This window comes from Mustela erminea, chromosome 11 (assembly GCF_009829155.1).
Source record: "Mustela erminea isolate mMusErm1 chromosome 11, mMusErm1.Pri, whole genome shotgun sequence".
Taxonomy (NCBI): Eukaryota; Metazoa; Chordata; class Mammalia; order Carnivora; family Mustelidae; genus Mustela; species Mustela erminea.
The window spans coordinates 52,308,742-52,325,584 of NC_045624.1; the positions used below are offsets into that span (position 1 = coordinate 52,308,742).

General features: G+C 39.4%; 1 long non-coding RNA gene across 1 annotated transcript in view; it reads left to right on the top strand.

Moving 5' to 3' along the window:
• The first annotated feature begins 15,423 nt into the window (after positions 1-15,423).
• LOC116569350 overlaps positions 15,424-16,843 on the top strand; it is a 40,388-nt gene continuing 38,968 nt past the window's right edge. Inside the window, exon 1 of the long non-coding RNA XR_004276990.1 lies at positions 15,424-15,589. This is a non-coding gene — a long non-coding RNA (uncharacterized LOC116569350). The remainder of the gene's footprint in view (positions 15,590-16,843) is intronic.

Here is a 16,843-nt window from a genome sequence, read left to right on the forward strand (position 1 = left end):
TTCAGAATGACCCTTATATTTTTCAAATTTTAAAAAATGTTTTATATTATGTAGACTTCACACTCAGCATGGAGCCCAAGACAGGGCTTAAACTCAACCCTGAGATCAAGACCCAAGCTGATACCAACAGTGGGATGCTTAACCAACTGAACCACCCAGGAGTGATCATTTTTTTTCAATTAAAAAAAATTTTTTTTGGAAGATTTTATTTATTTGTGAGATTGAGACAGAGATAGAGAAAGCATGAGCGGGGAGGAGAGAGAGAAGTAGACTCCTGCAGAGCAGGGAGCCCAAGTTGGGACTCGATCCCAGGACCCTGAATCATGACCTGAGCCAGACAGCCACTTAACTGACTGAGCCACCCTTGCATCCTAGGAATGATTGTTTTAAAAGGCCACATCACACCCACATCAGAACTTTCCAGTGGCTTCCTATCACTGGGAATAAGATTCTGAATTTTTACTTCTCGTGACCTATGAGACTAATCTGGTTTTATGATCTTTATGGTTGCCTAGGATTCTTCCCTCCATGTTCACTTGCACTCTTGCTGTTTTGATCTCTTGTTCCTCAGTGAGGCCAAACACCTACCTACCTTGGTATCTGAGTTGCTCTCGGTTGGAACTCTTCTCCCAAATGTCCACATGCTTGGCTTTCCCCTCTTTAATCTCTGCCCAGATGTCACCTTGATAGGGCTGCTTTCGCCCTTATGTAAAACAGCAAACTCTGCACATGTTTCATTTCCCCATCATTTTCTTCCTTATCTTCATTTAACTTTTTTTTTTTTTAAGATTTTTAAATTTATTTGTCAGAGAGAGAGGGAGAGAGAGCGAACACAGGCAGACAGAATGGCAGGCAGAGGCAGAGGGAGAAGCAGACTCCCTGCCGAGCAAGGAGCCCGATGTGGGACTCGATCCCAGGACCCTGGGATCATGACCCGAGCCGAAGGAAGCCGCTCAACCATCTGAGCCACCCAGGCGTCCCTTCATTTAACTGTTTTTAGAGAACTTTTATCCCACCTGTTTTTATATGTGTGTGCATGTAAATAATCTTAACTTTTAGAATGTAAACTTTGTAAATGCAGGGCTGTGTTTTTATCTTTAAAAGCTAGCACAGGTCCTAATAATAGTAGCTATTCAATAAGAATGATGAATGAATTGTAGGGTTGTATGTATGAAGTTTAAAATGCCTTGAGAAGTGGAAGCCTGCATTACACGGATCATTGTAAAGAACCATTGTTTTTCTCTGTGTTAGCCATAATTGGTAATACAGTCCTGGCCAAGGACTTGACATCAAAAGATGTTGGGAGGAGGTAACTTGGGAAAGGGAATGTTTGCTATGCCTTGGCACTTACTCAGCTGCCACAACAATCCTGTGAAGTAGGGCATTCTTTGCATTTTGCAGATGAAATGGGCTTGGGTTGTTTCCCCTAAATCACAGAGAAAGTTTGGATTTGAACCCAGATATGCTAACTAAAAGCTTATGATTTTAGTACTGATATATGCCACATTCAAAAATAATTTTTGCAACTGATGAAATGCTACAGTAGATAACTGCAACAACTATAAAATGTTAACATTTCAATTTCCTAATATCCCGGGCCCTGTACACAACAGCACATGGAGTAGTCACATTCACATCCTAAATTTAACTTATTCAAAATTACCATTTCAGCTATAACAAACCTTAAACATTTCTTTGTATTATCTTTCCTTGAATGGCCATTTTTATTGAGGTAGATTTTACATACAATATAATAAACAGGTCTTAAATGTATATTTTGATAAGTGTTGTCAATTATATATATATATACCCTGTAACTACCATACCAAAGTGGGGACCAGGACTTCTTTGAACCTGGGATCCTTAGTGTATCAGATGTGGTAGGTGCTCAACAAATGTTTTTAAGTAAAATGTATAAAGATTTTTCGAGACTGACAGATGAATTGTAATAGGATAGTCTGAATTGATGTTCCCTTTCTTTCCTGTAAGAAGCAAAGATATTAAAAGATAAATAATAATCAGAGGTTTATTCAAAACTGGAATGATGGAAAAGAAAGGTCTGCAGCATTTTCTTTCCTGTTGTGTCAAGGACAGTCCAAAAGAGGAAGTAAGGAAGAGGGTATGGAACCAGGGAAAAAACATTTTTTTCCTAAGGAAAACAGACTTGTACTGTTAACAGAAAATAAGCTATGAAATGTCAGCAGCTCCCTGGTGTTCCCTAGTACATTTTGAGGGTGAGACCAGAGACCAGAAAGAAGCTCACCCCGGGGAGTTAAACTAGAGGCTCCAGAAGGAGTTTCCTAGAAAGCAGAACTGAGGCCCCCCGAAACTACCAGGAAAGGAAGTTTCTATTTCTGTCTGGTGGAATTTCATATTGCTGCAGACCAGTGACCACAACAGATTTTCCTTTCTCCCTTTTTCTGAATCACAATTTTAATGTGGTTATCTTGGTCCTATGCCATCTTTTTGTATGTTGGGTAAGTTGGACAAGTTAACTTGCCTTTAAGTTCTTAGATTGCTGTACCGTGGAGAGCCATCTGGAGCAGATGGGAGGTGCACATTTCCCACACTTTCTGAACTTTGACTTGGACACAAGGTCTAGATGAGATGAGTGGATTTACTGGATTTTATATGTGAGAATTAGTATGTATAAATATTTGGTCAGCAAAGAAATGTATCAGAGAATGTTAGTTGTCTATCAAAGATCCACTTTATGTTTCAAATTGTCACATGTAGCTGCTCATGCAATCAAGCTGAAAGGGTCTCAGACTTCTTTGCAGTTAGTTGTGACTCCATAACTAATATTTGATCTTTGAGATGTAAGCAGAAGTGTTGTGTGGTACTTTTGAGAAGTCTCCTTAGTGAGGTATGTTTCTTGGAATGGATGTGAAAAGACAGGCTTACAGCTACTCTGGGCTATGAAGATAAAGGCCAGGCCCTAGAAATGGCAGAGTGTGTGCTGTTAGGGGTCTAGGTCTCTGAAGATGTATTTTCACATTTTCTCTGACTCACATTTCACCAGATATCCTGGTCTTTCCAAACAAATGAAACACGGTGTTTTGTAGGTATAATTAGCATTTTTCTTATGAGTTGGGTAGAACATATTTTCATATATTTAAGGACCATTTGTGTTTCCTTTAGCCCATTTTCCTGTTGGAATATTGATTAATCTTTTACATACTGGCTTATAGGTACTTTATATTTCAGGGAATATGTATCTGTAGTATGAGTTGTAGATATTTTCTCCAGTTTGTCATTTGAATTTACATATGACCATTCTCATCAAACATAGAAGTTTTTGAATTCTGTTAATCAGATTTTTGACTTTTTTAATTGCCTCAAGAACTTTATATCATAAAGTCTTTTTCTATCTTGAAATTAGAAAAGATATTTTCCCAAATTTTGCTATATTTTGGTTTCCATTTCTATTTTTCTTTTTTTGCATTAAAAAAATATTTTATTATTTATTTGTCAGAGAGAGAGAGCACAAGAGAGGGAGCAGCGGGCAGAGGGAGAAGCAGGCTCCCTGCTGAGCAAGGACCAGGAAACTGGGATCATGACCTGAGCTGAAGGCAGATGCTTAACCAACTGAGCCACCCATGTACCTCATTTTTGCATTTTTAATTTATAACTAAGACAGTTTCTCATTTATTTCACCATAACTCCCCTTAATGATCTTTATTTACTACCTTGACTCCTGGTTCCAGGGAGGACATAAGATCAAATAGATCATCTAGCATAGATAGGATCAATTAGAGAAGGTGGTGGGCATAGTGAAGTGAGAACAGGTTTTAGTAATAAATTTCAGAAGAATCAGTTTCTTGTGGACATCATACTGTCTCTTACCTTTGGGCCTCAACAAATGCCCATTAATTAATTCTTTCTCACTATTCCTTATCCTTCTCCCAAACCTACCCATTTGCTTAGATTTCTAACCATAATGGCCAGACCTAGTCAATTTTGTTTACTGCTGTATCCCTAACACCTAGAATAGTGCATGGCACATAGTAGGGTCTTAATCTTTGGTAGGCAAAGAAGTAGACATGGCATGGAATATAGTTGCCTACTGAAAATCCATTTTTGTGTAGTCTCTGAAATCTTTGATCAGTTCAGTTCTCTGGTATCCCGGCAACTGTTCTGTGATGGGCATCTGGGAGTCTCATACAGCTCGAGACCAAGGATTGAAGTCTCTATAAAGATTCATCATTGAATACATTTTTTTAAATGAGTAGTATATGCAAGAAACAGGTGCAGTGCTAACGTGAGGAGAACTGTTTATAGGGGTCTGTAGTTAGAGACACCTGGGTGAGTTAGATGGAAGTGGAAAATGGGGAATCTAGGAGTGTGGAAGAGTCTGGATGTCTTCTGAAAGGCATTGGAGAGCTATTATCTGTTACAAATTTTAAAAAGCTGCAAGGGTGTTTTGTTAGAACTAGAGTAACTATCCATGAAATGCTTTGTTCAACAGATTAAAAGTACTTATTGTCTTTGTAGAACTCCCTCACTGTGATAGGACATTAATATTCGACATCTTTAATAGGACCAGTTTCCAGAGTTTATTTAGTTATTTTTTTATTACTTGGGTCTTCTGAATATTAGATTGAAGGAAGGAAAATGAAACACCTAAGATTATGCCATTTACATTTTTTCTGATATTAGTTCAAATGCCACATGGATCAAGATTTTATATGGATTTAGCACAGTGAAAAAGAAAGTATTGTTACTACTTTTATTATCATTCTCATCCTCATTATCATTATTATTTAAAATAAGATTTCTATATTAAAGTTTTACCATCCTTTACTGGCATGTCTCAGAGTATCAAATTCCAACCTCAGTAATTTACTCCTCTAGGTTATGTACTGTGTTTTCAGGTTAGTCATGTTAAATGATAATCTATAGGGGCTAACAGGCTAACTGTGTTACGTTAATTAGAATAGCCATTTGCTAAATATCCAAAACTTGAAGGAATGTGATACTGGATGGGCACCTTTTTATTTTTTTTTTTAACTTTTTTTTAAAAAATTTTTAAAAGATTTTATTTATTTCACAGACAGAGATCACAAATAGGCAGAGAGACAGGCAGAGAGGGCAGAGGGGCGGTGGGGAAGCAGGCTTCCAACTGAGCAGAGAGCCCAATGCGGGGCTCGATCCCAGGACTCTGGGATCATGACCTGAGCTGAAGGCAGAGGCTTTAACCACTGAGCCATCCAGGTGCCCCTGGATGAGCACCTTTTTGATGGACGGTCTGAGACCCAATTGTGGGAGAGCAGGCAGCCCAGTAAAGGACCTGAGCCTGCTGAAGAAGAGGGAATGGTTTGGCTTCTGGATGTGAAAGGGTGGAAAGAGGGCGATTTGAATTGTCCAGGCACTCTTCCAGTTTAATTCTGTGCCCAAGCCTAATTCTTTTCTTTTTCCTCCCCCGCCATTTTCCCCCCATCATGATTAGTGTATTCTTTATTACCCATTACCTATTTCACCCATCTTTCCACCCACCACCCCTCTGGTAACCACTGGTTTGTTCTCAACAGTTAAGAATCTATTTCTTGCTTTGTCCCTTTTTCTTCTTTGCTTGTTTTATTTTTTAAATTTGACATATGAGTGAGATCACATGGTATTTGTCTTTGACTGACTTGCTCTGCTTAGCATAATACTCTCTAGCTCTATGAATGTTACTGCAAATGGCAAGATTTCATTCTTTTTTATAGCCGAATAATATTCCATTTATATATACCACATCTTCTTTAACCATTTACCTATCCATGGACATTTGCGCTGCTTCCATAGTTTGGTTATTGTAAAGAGTGCTGCAATAAACAGGGGGGCGCCTGGGTGGCTCAGTGGTTAAAGCCTCTGCCTTCGGCTCGGGTCATGATCTCAGGGTCCTGGGATCGAGTCCTGCGTCGGGCTCTCTGCTCAGCAGGGAGCCTGCCTCCTCCTCCTGTCTCTCTGCCTGCCTCTCTGCCTACTTGTGATCTGTCTGTCAAATAAATTAAAAAAAAAATTCTTTAAACAGGGTGCAAATATCCCTTTGAATTAGTGTTTTGTTTTGTTTTGTTTTTAATAAATACCCAGTTATGCAATTACTGGATTGTAGGGAAGTTCTGTTTTTAATTTTTTGAGGAACCTCCATACTGTTTTCCAGAGGGACTGCACCACTTTGCATTCCCATCAATGCTGCAAGAAGGTTCCTTTTTCTCCACACCCTCGCTAATGCTTATTTTTTGTATTTTTTATTTTAGCCATTCTAACTTGTGTGAGGTGTTACTCATTGTAGTTTTCATTTGCATTTCCCTAATGGTGATGGTGAGTATCTTTTTTATGTGTCTGTTTGCCCTGTATGTCTTTTTTTTTTTTTAAGATTTTATTTATTTATTTGACAGACAGAGATCACAAGTAGGCAGAGAAGCAGGCAGAGAGAGGGAGAAGCAGTCTCCCTGCTGAGAGAGAGCCCGATTTGGGGCTTGATCCCGGGACCCTGAGATCATGACCTGAGCTGACGGCAGAGGCTTAACCCACTGAGCCACCCAAGCACCCTGCCCCATATGTCTTCTTTGGAGAAATGTCTATTCATGTCTTTGCCCATTTTTAATTGGATTATTTGTTTTTTGGGTGTTGAATTGTATCAGTTCTTTATATATTTTGGCTACTAAACCTTTATCAGGTATGTCATTTGCAAATGTTCTTCTCCCATTCCGCAGGCTACCTTGTAATTTGTTGTTTCCTTCACTGTGCAGAATCAAGGCTAATTCTTAATTATTATGTTAGGTATTTCTCTTACTAGGTAAGTATTATTTTAAATCCACTCCTAACCGTACTTTTTCTTTTATTAGAAGAGTAACTGGTTTGGGAGCAAGCGTAAGAAAAAGAAAGGTAAATAAGAGAGTATTTCCCCAATAATGGATTTAAGATGACTTGTTTTTTTCTATTACTTTTTTTCTCTCTTTCGTTCAGTGTGGATATATTTTATTGCCTGTTTTCAAATCTGTTAATTATGTTTTCTGTTGTACTGCTAACCCATCTGATAAGTTCTTAACTTCTGATATTTATTTTGCAATTATTGGATGTGTACTTGGTTTCTTTAAAAAATATTCTAGGGATGCCTGGGTGAGCCAGTTGGTTCAGCATCTGACTCTTAGTTTTGGCTCAGGTCATGAACTCAGGGTTATGAGATTGAGCTCTGGGTCTCTTCTTAAGATTCTCTCTCTCCCTCATTCTCTGTTCTTTGCCCCCCTCCCTCCACACATATACACATCCTCTCTCTCAAAAAAAATTCTAATTCTCTTTGAGGGATTCCATCTTGTCATCCTCATTGTCAGTCTTTACTTCAATTTTCTTTAACATTCATTATAGTTATTTTGAAATCTTTTCTGCTAACAACGTCTGGATCATCTCTGTACCTTTTTCTAGCTCTTGGCTATTAGTAACTTTACCCTGACAATTCTCACCTGGTAAATATTTTTTTTCATGGTAGATATTGTGGGCGATACTTTGTAGAAGTTCTGGATAATGTTCTCTTCTTCTAAAAAGGTGTTGAATTTTGTTCAAGTGGCCCGTTAAATTACTGGCAGTTCACTTAAATTCTGATGGAGAGTGAATTTAGACTGTTCTGGATGGTTTATTTCAGTTTTGACTTTATTTGTAGGGTATAGCCCTTCCTCCTAGAGCATGATCTCTGTTTCTAGGGTATGACATTTTTTGTGACTCATCTGAAAGTCTAGGAATCACTATCCCTCTACTCTGGCTGGATTTGAACTCCATCATCTTCCCAGCACTGTGCAGCCTCTGAAATTTCTGCTTAGCTCTCCAGGCTCTGAGCAGCTATTCTCTGCTAGGCCTCTGGAGTCTCCCACTTTGGTCACACAGCTTGGAAACAAGGACAGGAGATTTCTGTAAAATTTCAGGAGTTCCTCTTCTGAAGTCCTCTCCTGTGTACCTCAGTACTCTCTATTATCTGAACTCCTGATCCCAGCCACTGTGGCAATCTCAAACTGCAGTCTGTTTCCTCTGCCTGATGAGGATGTAACTTGATTCTTGGAACTCCACTTCTCAAGCAGGGTGAATGTAAAACTCACTGTGTTTGTTTCTTTCATGTATCATGGCTCTGTTTTGGTTGCTATCCAATCCTGAGAATGGTTATTATAGTTGTAGTTGTGTATTTAGTCTATTTTATGTCAGGAAGGCTGTCTAATACCAGCCGTTCTGTTATAGCTGTAACCAAAAGTCCAAGACAACTTAAATTTCGGTTGATACAGTTGTCAATGAGAGGTGGAGTTGGTACGTATGCTTGGCTGAATCTTATTTTTCTTATGATTTTTTAAAAGTTATACTTCCTTTCAAGTATAAAGAGGCTCTAATTAACAGTGTTGATGTGGGTGGGTAGCTGGATTATTACAATTTTCAAATGCTTTGAAGAGTACTCCCACAAGTTATTTTACATTGAAAAGGTTTCCATAGAACGGTTAATTTCTTTTTCTTACAGAGCAAGACTCCTCTCTGAAAGATTGTAGCTGTAGGATATTCAGCATATGTCAGTCCTTTTTAAAAACTCAGCTGGAAGCAAGCATATTACTGTGGTTTTGCTTCCTGATTAGATCAGAGAATGCCTAAGTACGCGTATGCGTATCTAAGAATGATGGCAAATGAAATAGGTCTAATCTCAAAACGACTTTTTGAAATATAACAAATCAGGACACACGGGGGTGAAGCTAAAAGTTTTTCACGTTCTGTTCTCTGAGATGACGGAGGTTCTGAATGTTTAAGAATGTTAATTCTAGCAATTGACATCTCTGCAAATGACTGTGTAAATTACAGAGCTTACAATTTCCTGAGTACAGGTTAAGATTGCTTTAATGGCTGTCAGACTCCTATTACATATTGGAGAATGTCAAATGTGTACTTTTCTGCAAAAGCAGATGATCCTCCTGAAAGATTATTGCATAAAATGGCCTTGACTATAAACTAGTTCAATATCCTCTGCGGCAGGTTCTGAAATGGCTTCCAATGATCCTGGTCTCATGGTATTCATGCCTATATTAGTTTGCTTGGGGGTGCCATAACAAAATACCACTGACTGGATAACTTGAACATAAGAATGTATTTGCTTACAGTTATGGAGGCTAGAAGTCCAAGATCAAGGTCTTGACAGGTTTGTTTCTCCTATGGCCTTCTCCTTGCCTTGTCGATGCTATCTGTCTTCTCCGGGTTTTCATAGGGTATGTTCTCAGCCCATTTTTCCTTGGTGTCTTTTCCTCTTTTTATGAGGATACAAGTCATATTGGATTAGGGCCCCACCCATAACATTTAACCTTATTACCTCTCTAAAGGCTCTGTCTCCTTAATACAGTCACATTCTAATGAGGGTTAGGATCCAATTTTCAGGTGACTCAATTCAGTCTGTAACAGTGCCCTTGTATAATTCCTTCCTCTTGAGTGTTAGAAGGACCTAGTGACTTGGTTCTAACAAATCAAATGTGGCAAAATTGATATGTCATTTTTGCATTTGGGTACAAAAGACTACTGCTTCTATCTTGCTCAGTCTCTCTCTCTGGCTCTGTTTGCTTGCTTGTTCTGGTGGAAGCAAGCTGCCAAGTTGAGAGCTGCCCTGTGGAGAGGCCCACTTGGCAAGGAGTGGAGGGTATCTTATGGCTAGCAGCCAGCAAGGAATTGAGGCCCTCTGTCCTGTAACCCAGTAGAAACTGTATCCTGCCAATAGTCACATGAGTTAGCTGGGAAGCAGATTCTTTCCCAGTTGAGCTTGAGATGACTGTAGGCTCGGTAACAACTTGACTGCACTTTGGTGAAAGACTGAGCCAGGGGACCCAGCTCAACTGCACTGAATTTCTGACTCAGAAACTGTGAGACAGGGGCACCTGGGTGGCTCAGTTGTTGGGTATCTGCCTTTGGCTCAGGTCATGATCCCAGGGTCCTGGGATTGACCCTGCATCAGGCTCCCTGCTTGTGGGAAGCCAGCTTCTCCCTTTTCCACTCCCTCTACTTGTGTTCCCTCTCTGTGTCTCTCTCTGTCAAATGAATAAATTAAAAAAAAAAATCTAAAAGAAAAAAAAAGAAAGAAACTGTGAGAGAATAAATGTTGTTTTAAGCCACTGAATTTTGTTATATTCAAAATTATACATATATTTTGTTATACTCTCTATAAACTCTATACAATGAGAGAAGCTAATACACTCTCAAGTTGAGAATAAATAAACTACCACTTCTGGACTAGCCATGTGTGGTACAATGCTGTTTCTTTCCATGTATCATCTTCTTTAATTATCAGAATAACCTTTTTAAAAAAAATAACCTTTTTAAATAATCAGAATAACCTCATTCTATAGGAAAGAAACAAGGTTTAAAACCTTGTCATACTCCTAAAAGGTGGTAGGTAAGTGGGGATCCGAACCAATAGGCCCACTCCAGACCTGGCACCAATACAGGCTCTATAGTTTGTGTGGCTCTGTGAAAAACAAAAATGTGGCGTTCCTGTTTAAAAATTGTTAGGAACTTTAAGATGGTAACTGCAGAGCATGAAAGCAAGTTCAGGGATTTTTTTGAATGTAGGGTTCTGTGTGACTACACAGGTGTCTTGCCCATGAAGCCTGTCCTAGCTAACACTCTTACCTAGTATGCAATATTGATTCCACCTCTCAGTAGGAAAATATTCTAGATAAGCACATTGAAGCCAGTTAGACAAAATGACATAGGATCAGGTATCCACATTCTGAGCCTCCAGTTCCCTTTTTCACATCACATTGCCTTCTTAGGGCAGTATTCTCATGTTCTACCCAACACCTCACCTGGGCTTTGAAGCTTCTGTGAAGTTCTCTTAACACGGAAGGATTCTTTAACAAGGATGACAGAAACACTAATGCCATTCCTGCTTGACTGGCCATATTCTCATATATGTTCTACTGGGGACATATTGCCTCAATGGGAAGAGGGCACACACAACCAGGGAGTTCTGTGCCTAATTCAAGTAGTATCTGATGAGTTTCTTCCTAACTAGGCAACTGTTTCCTTGATGTCTTCTTGTGTGGTAAAGGGTTAACTCCTCAGGTCTGAGTTGTCCAAACCCCATAGAGGCCAAAGGTTTTTAGGACTGACCCTTCACCTGAGAGATAATCTCTAAGCCCTTGGATTATCCTACCTGATAAGATTGTATTTGTATACTTGGAGTTTGGGGCCAGGTCAGATAATTTATACTAGCAATGTGATTTAGTATCTGTTTTTTTTCACCTGGGACCCTGGGCCTCACTGTATCAGTTTGACCTCTGGAGGGGACTGGAAACTGAGTAGCTAAGGTCAGTCATGTGGGTGCTCCATCAAAATTCTGTATATCAACTCTTGGGTGAGCTTCCCTGGTAGGCAACACTTCATACATGTCACACATTATTTCTGAGAGAATCAAGCACTGTCCCACTCCACTGGGAGAGAACATCTGGAAGTTTGTACTGGTTTCAATTGGACTCTGCCAATAGAGTCTGTTGACTTTAATCACTATACTTTTACTGTAATAAACCATAACCATTAGTATAATTGCTTTTCTGCATTCTGAGTCATTCTATTGAGTTTGGGGTCCCCAGCACTCCCCCATTTTATTACTTGCTTGTATGTGTTCTTTTCCTCTGACTTCTTCCAAGATTTTCTCTTTGTCTGATTTCCTGCAGTCTGAATATGATATGCCTGTGTGCAGGGTTTTTAACTTTACCCTGTGGTTCTCTGAGCTTCCTGGATTTGGGTTTGGTGTCTTTCAGTTTGAAAAATATCTCAGCCATTATTGGTTCAGATATTTCTTCCACACTCTTTCTTCTCCTGGTATTCCTGTTACATATATGTTATACCTTTTGTAATTGTCCCACAGTCCTTAGGTAATCTGTTCCCTTTGTTTCATTTCTTTTTTCTCATGGATTTTCGGTGTGAGGGGTTTCTATTGACATCTTCAGGCTCAGTGATTCTTTCTTCATCCGTGTCCAGTTCATCGATGAGCCCATCAAAAGCATTCTTCATTTCTGTTACAGTGTTTTTGAAGTTGGTTTTTTTTTTTTTTAAGATTTTACTTATTTATTTGTCAGAGAGAGAGAGTGCGCGAGCACAGGCAGGCAGAGTGGCAGCAGAGGCAGAGGGAGAAGCAGGCTCCCTGCTGAGCAAGGAGCCAGATTCGGGGCTCGATCCCAGGACGCTGGGATCATGACCAGAGCCGAAGGCAGCCTCTTAACCAACTGAGCCACCCAGGCATCCCTGTAACAGTGTATTTGATTTATAACTTCTGTCCTAGAGTTTCCATCTCTCTGCTTACATCATCCATTTGTTCTTGCATGTTGTCTACTTTTTCCATTAGTGCCCTTAGCATATTAATCATAGTTATTTAAAATTTCCTATCTGACAATTCTAAAATTATCCACAAAATCTGCCATATCTGAGTCAGTCCTGATGTTTGCTTTATCTCTTAAGACTGCGTGTTTTGCCTTTTAGCATGTCTTCTAATTAGTTGATAGTTGGACATGATGTATCTGATAAAGGGAACTGGGGTTAACAGGATTTTAGTGTTAGGTTTGTTTATCTTGCTGGGAGTTAGACTGTGTTTGACTTTTTTTTTTTTTTTTTTTGAGTGGGAAAGTGGGAGTTGGGGAGAGACAGAGGGAGAAGGAGAAAGAGAGAATCTTAAACAGGGTCCAAACCCAGCGAGGCTCCATCTCACAATCCTGAGATCACGACCTGAGCCAAAATCAAGTTGGACACTTAACCGACTAAGCCATGCAGGCACCCCTGTGTTTATTATCTTTAACCTGAGCTTCTTATTGGTATGCCACATATACATATATGTGTGTATATACATGTATAAAATCTGATCTTAACATGCTGCTTTAAAAAGGACAGGAAAAAGACTAAAAGGAAGTGTACCAAATATTAGTGATGAATGCATATTGATCATGGTATATGGAATGATGCTTGTTGTTTTTTTTCCCCTTATTTTCTACATTGAGCACATATGACTTTAAAGAAGAAATTACAAAAAATTGAAGAGTGTGATTTCCTGTGGAGTTGCTATGGAATAAGCAACCAGCCATCTTAATTTGAGCCATATGCTTAATGAGATGGCTTATTTTAATACCTGTTAATTATTGCTACCATGTTAGACACTGTGCTGAAGAAGTAAGAGCCTCTTGCTGTTATAAGGTGGCCATTTCATATAGTGTTTGTCTTTGTTTTTGGAATTTAGTCAGTGGGGTGAAGAATATTTGATGCAGTGAGAAGGTTCAGCTTGCATTGGTTGTTTTCCAGTCACTTGGAAAAAGCAAGGTAAACTCATTGTGTAGGATGATCATGAGAGCTACAAGGCAGATATGCAGCTCCTCTCATGTAAACCTGTTTTAAGATGACATAATTTTAGGACCCTATGGAAATTTTAGTCAAAAGCAGGTATCAAAGTCATGCATATTGCTGAGATTTATTTGTGAAACTCACCTACACAGATGTTAAATAATTCTACCACACTCCCTACTTGTGTCCTATTAATTCTAGAAACCTGTAAAGAAGCACTTTATAACTTCATCTCACTCCTGTCTTTTGTAGACAGGATAATAATTTGAGCTCATGAGATCTTTCTGATTTTTTCCTTTGGTATTTTCTTTTCTTCTGATCACTGTTTTGGTAAAACTGAGTGATAATATGTGGCTCTGTCTTCAATACTGTGATTGTTATGTCTTCCGTTTATATTTGTCCATTCCTTTTAATCCCTTCTTTCCCTTTGCCCTTGCTGAATTATTTCAGTTCCTCATCTTTCCTTGTCCATCATGATTCTTTTCTTTCATTCTTTCCATCTCATCCATCCTTTGTCTTCAGTAAACTTCCTGAGACATGCTGCTCACAAACCCTAAATGGCTCCTCATTGCCTGGGCTACAAAGTTTAATCCAACAGAACCCTGTATTGTCCCAATCTGTCTCTGTAATCCTACAGAACCCTGTATTGTTCCAATCTGTCTCTGTAACCTTGTTTTCTGCTGTGGTGCCTCATCCCATGCTGCAGCTGAATTGGAGTTCTTAGTGTGCCTAGAATTCTCCATTCCTCTGCACCTTTGCACTCAGTCCATCATGAGTCTGGGAGACCCTCTCCTCATTTCTGCTGCCCCCAAACTTGTCTCTAGAACTTGGTCCAGTGTGAACACAGTCATGAAGCCATCTGTGATTCTTGTCCCACCCTCTACCTTACACAAAAATCAAACCGCCCATCATATTGTTCTTTTCTGTGAAACAAATATGTCACTCAGTCTCTGCTTTGAAGCATAGTTATCCTTGTAAAGGCTCCTTTCCATCCACAAATGTATAAAACTCCACAAGATCGAAACTAGATCCTCAACTTCATCTCTTCAAAATGCCAGAAGGTGGTGGTGTCACTGATGAAATAATTAGTATATCACCACATGGTTTACAAAGTTCTTTGACATACATCTGTTCTTTCATTTGGCCCAGCCAACCCTCATCAGTAGACTGAGCAAGTATTATCATCATTTCATAGATAAAGTCTCTGGGGTGCCAAGAAGTTAGGTGCGATTCAAAGGTCATGGGAGAGAAAGACAACTGGATGCCTGCGATAGGCCAGGGACTATTGCAAATACTATCTCATATAATCCTTAAAGCAACCGTATAGGATGTGTATTATCAGACATTTTAGAGATGAGGAAACCGAAGCCCAGGGAAACTCAGAATAATTTAGTATCAGATAAAACTAGAAAGACCTTTTGTCTAACAAATGGTTCATGCCTTTTTCCATTGTGAAGTACTCCCTTTCTCTTATATGGCATTGAGGTTAATGAAACATGATTAGCAAGTATGGCTTTAAAATAAATTCTTTTACAATTCGAGGCGTAAACGGTGTCAGATCAGCCTACGGCTGTGGACTTCCGGTAAGTTGCTGCAGGACCTGGTTGTCCAGCAGAGGGAGTGGGAGAGCAACATCTGCTTGGTGAAAAGGTCTGAGCTATAGATACAAGATCACACAGTGTTGCTGCCTTTTCCTGTTCTAGTATTTTACTTGGCTGCTAGTGTGTAGTTCATGATCATTGCTTTGCCTTTTGGTGAGAGAATTGCCTCTGTCGCTGTTGTTGGCTTGTCTAAGAAGGGGTAAGAATTGATGTCATAGAGAACACAAAGTGTCTTTGGACCCCATTATATGCTTCATGGGGCAGATAGAAGCCCAAGGAAAAGCCACATGGGTTAAGAATCCATCTGACAAAACCTGGTAGGATCAGAGTATATGTTATCTTAAGTCATTTTTAGAGCAAGACAAATAATAAATAAATAAAAACAGAAAATAGGAGATAGTATAAAAGAATGATTTCCCTCTGAGGCAGAGTGTAGAAAGCAGATGGTGGAGATAGGCCAGGGCTACAGCATGGAGGGTTAGGAGGCAGGCTGATGAAGCCAAGAGGGTCCAAGAGGGTGACAATGGGCTGAATGACCAAGCAGTTGTACTGCATGCTCTGGCTGCTGGTAGATCAAGTTTGGTCTGCAGAGATGAGGTTGGAACAGAGATCATAGGGATATGGTTGCCGTTGAAAGCTAAGAGTACCTGGGTAAGGATGCAGAGGTGAGCCAAGCTCAGAATTGTGGTTACAGTTGGCTGTGAGGTAGGAAATGTGAAGTCTGAAGAGATGAACTGAGTCTTAAACTTGCCAGAGTAAGGATGGAGGAATATTTATGGAATAGATTTAGGGATTGTAATGGGTTATTTATGGAATGTGCTGTGCCTGGATGGAAGGAGCAGTCATATATATTATCTCACTAGGAGGTATTTGGGGATAGGGAGCCATTCTTTATACTCCCTCAACAGTACACTGCTAAGTATCCTGATTACTTATAGAAGGCTGTCACATGAAGCAAAGGCAGCCCAGATATCTGGTGGCCTCCTTGAATTGTCTCCCAGCAAGATCTTTTTTTTTCTTTTTCTTTTCTTTTTTTTTTCCCTCCAGTGTTTGGCACAAATACATTCTTAACTTGAAGCAGGCTGAGGAGAGATGATTAGGTTAGGGTTAGGGTTAGGGTTAGGGATAGGACATAGTGCCTAGTGCATAGTGCCAAGAATTCATCTTCTGTTCCATTCAGGCACATATGTTAGAGCTCTCTGATGACCTGGGAAATGGTTCCAGTTATTTAGTGAAAATGGAACAACTATTTCAACTTATGAGTTCTACAGGATTTAAGGCAGGGTGGTGGGAGCAGGGTTTGTGCATAGTGCCAAGAATTTATCTCCAAATAGCTGGTGAAACCATTAAGCCCTTTTGGCTACTGATATTAAATTCAGAACTCACATAAGCCAAGATTCATCATTATTGGCTCATCAAAATTATAGTTTAGAAATTCAAAGTAGTAAAAAAAATTTTTTGTTAAAACAAAGCTGAAGAGATATGTCTTAATGAATTTTTGTGGTACAAAATTCATGGTGTTTTTAAAAATAATGTTTTTCTCATTTTGAAAGTGGTAGATGCTTGTTGAAGAAAAAAATTGGGAAACATAAAAGTACAAAAAGAATAAAGAAAATATTACGTATAATCCTCTCCTTGGAGATGACCACTTTTTAAAATCAATCAAACAATTATAAATTAACATATAATGTATTAGTTTCAGAGGTAGAGGTCAGTGATTCATCAGTCTTATATAACACCCAGTGGTCATTACATCATGTGCCCTCCTTAATGTCCATCACCCAGTTATCCCATTCCCCTTCCCACTCCCCTCCAGCAACCCTCAGTTTGTTTCCTGTGATTAAGAGTCTCTCATGGTTTGTCTTCCTCTCTAATTTCATCTTATTTTTCCCTCACTTCCCCTATGAGCCTGTTTTGTT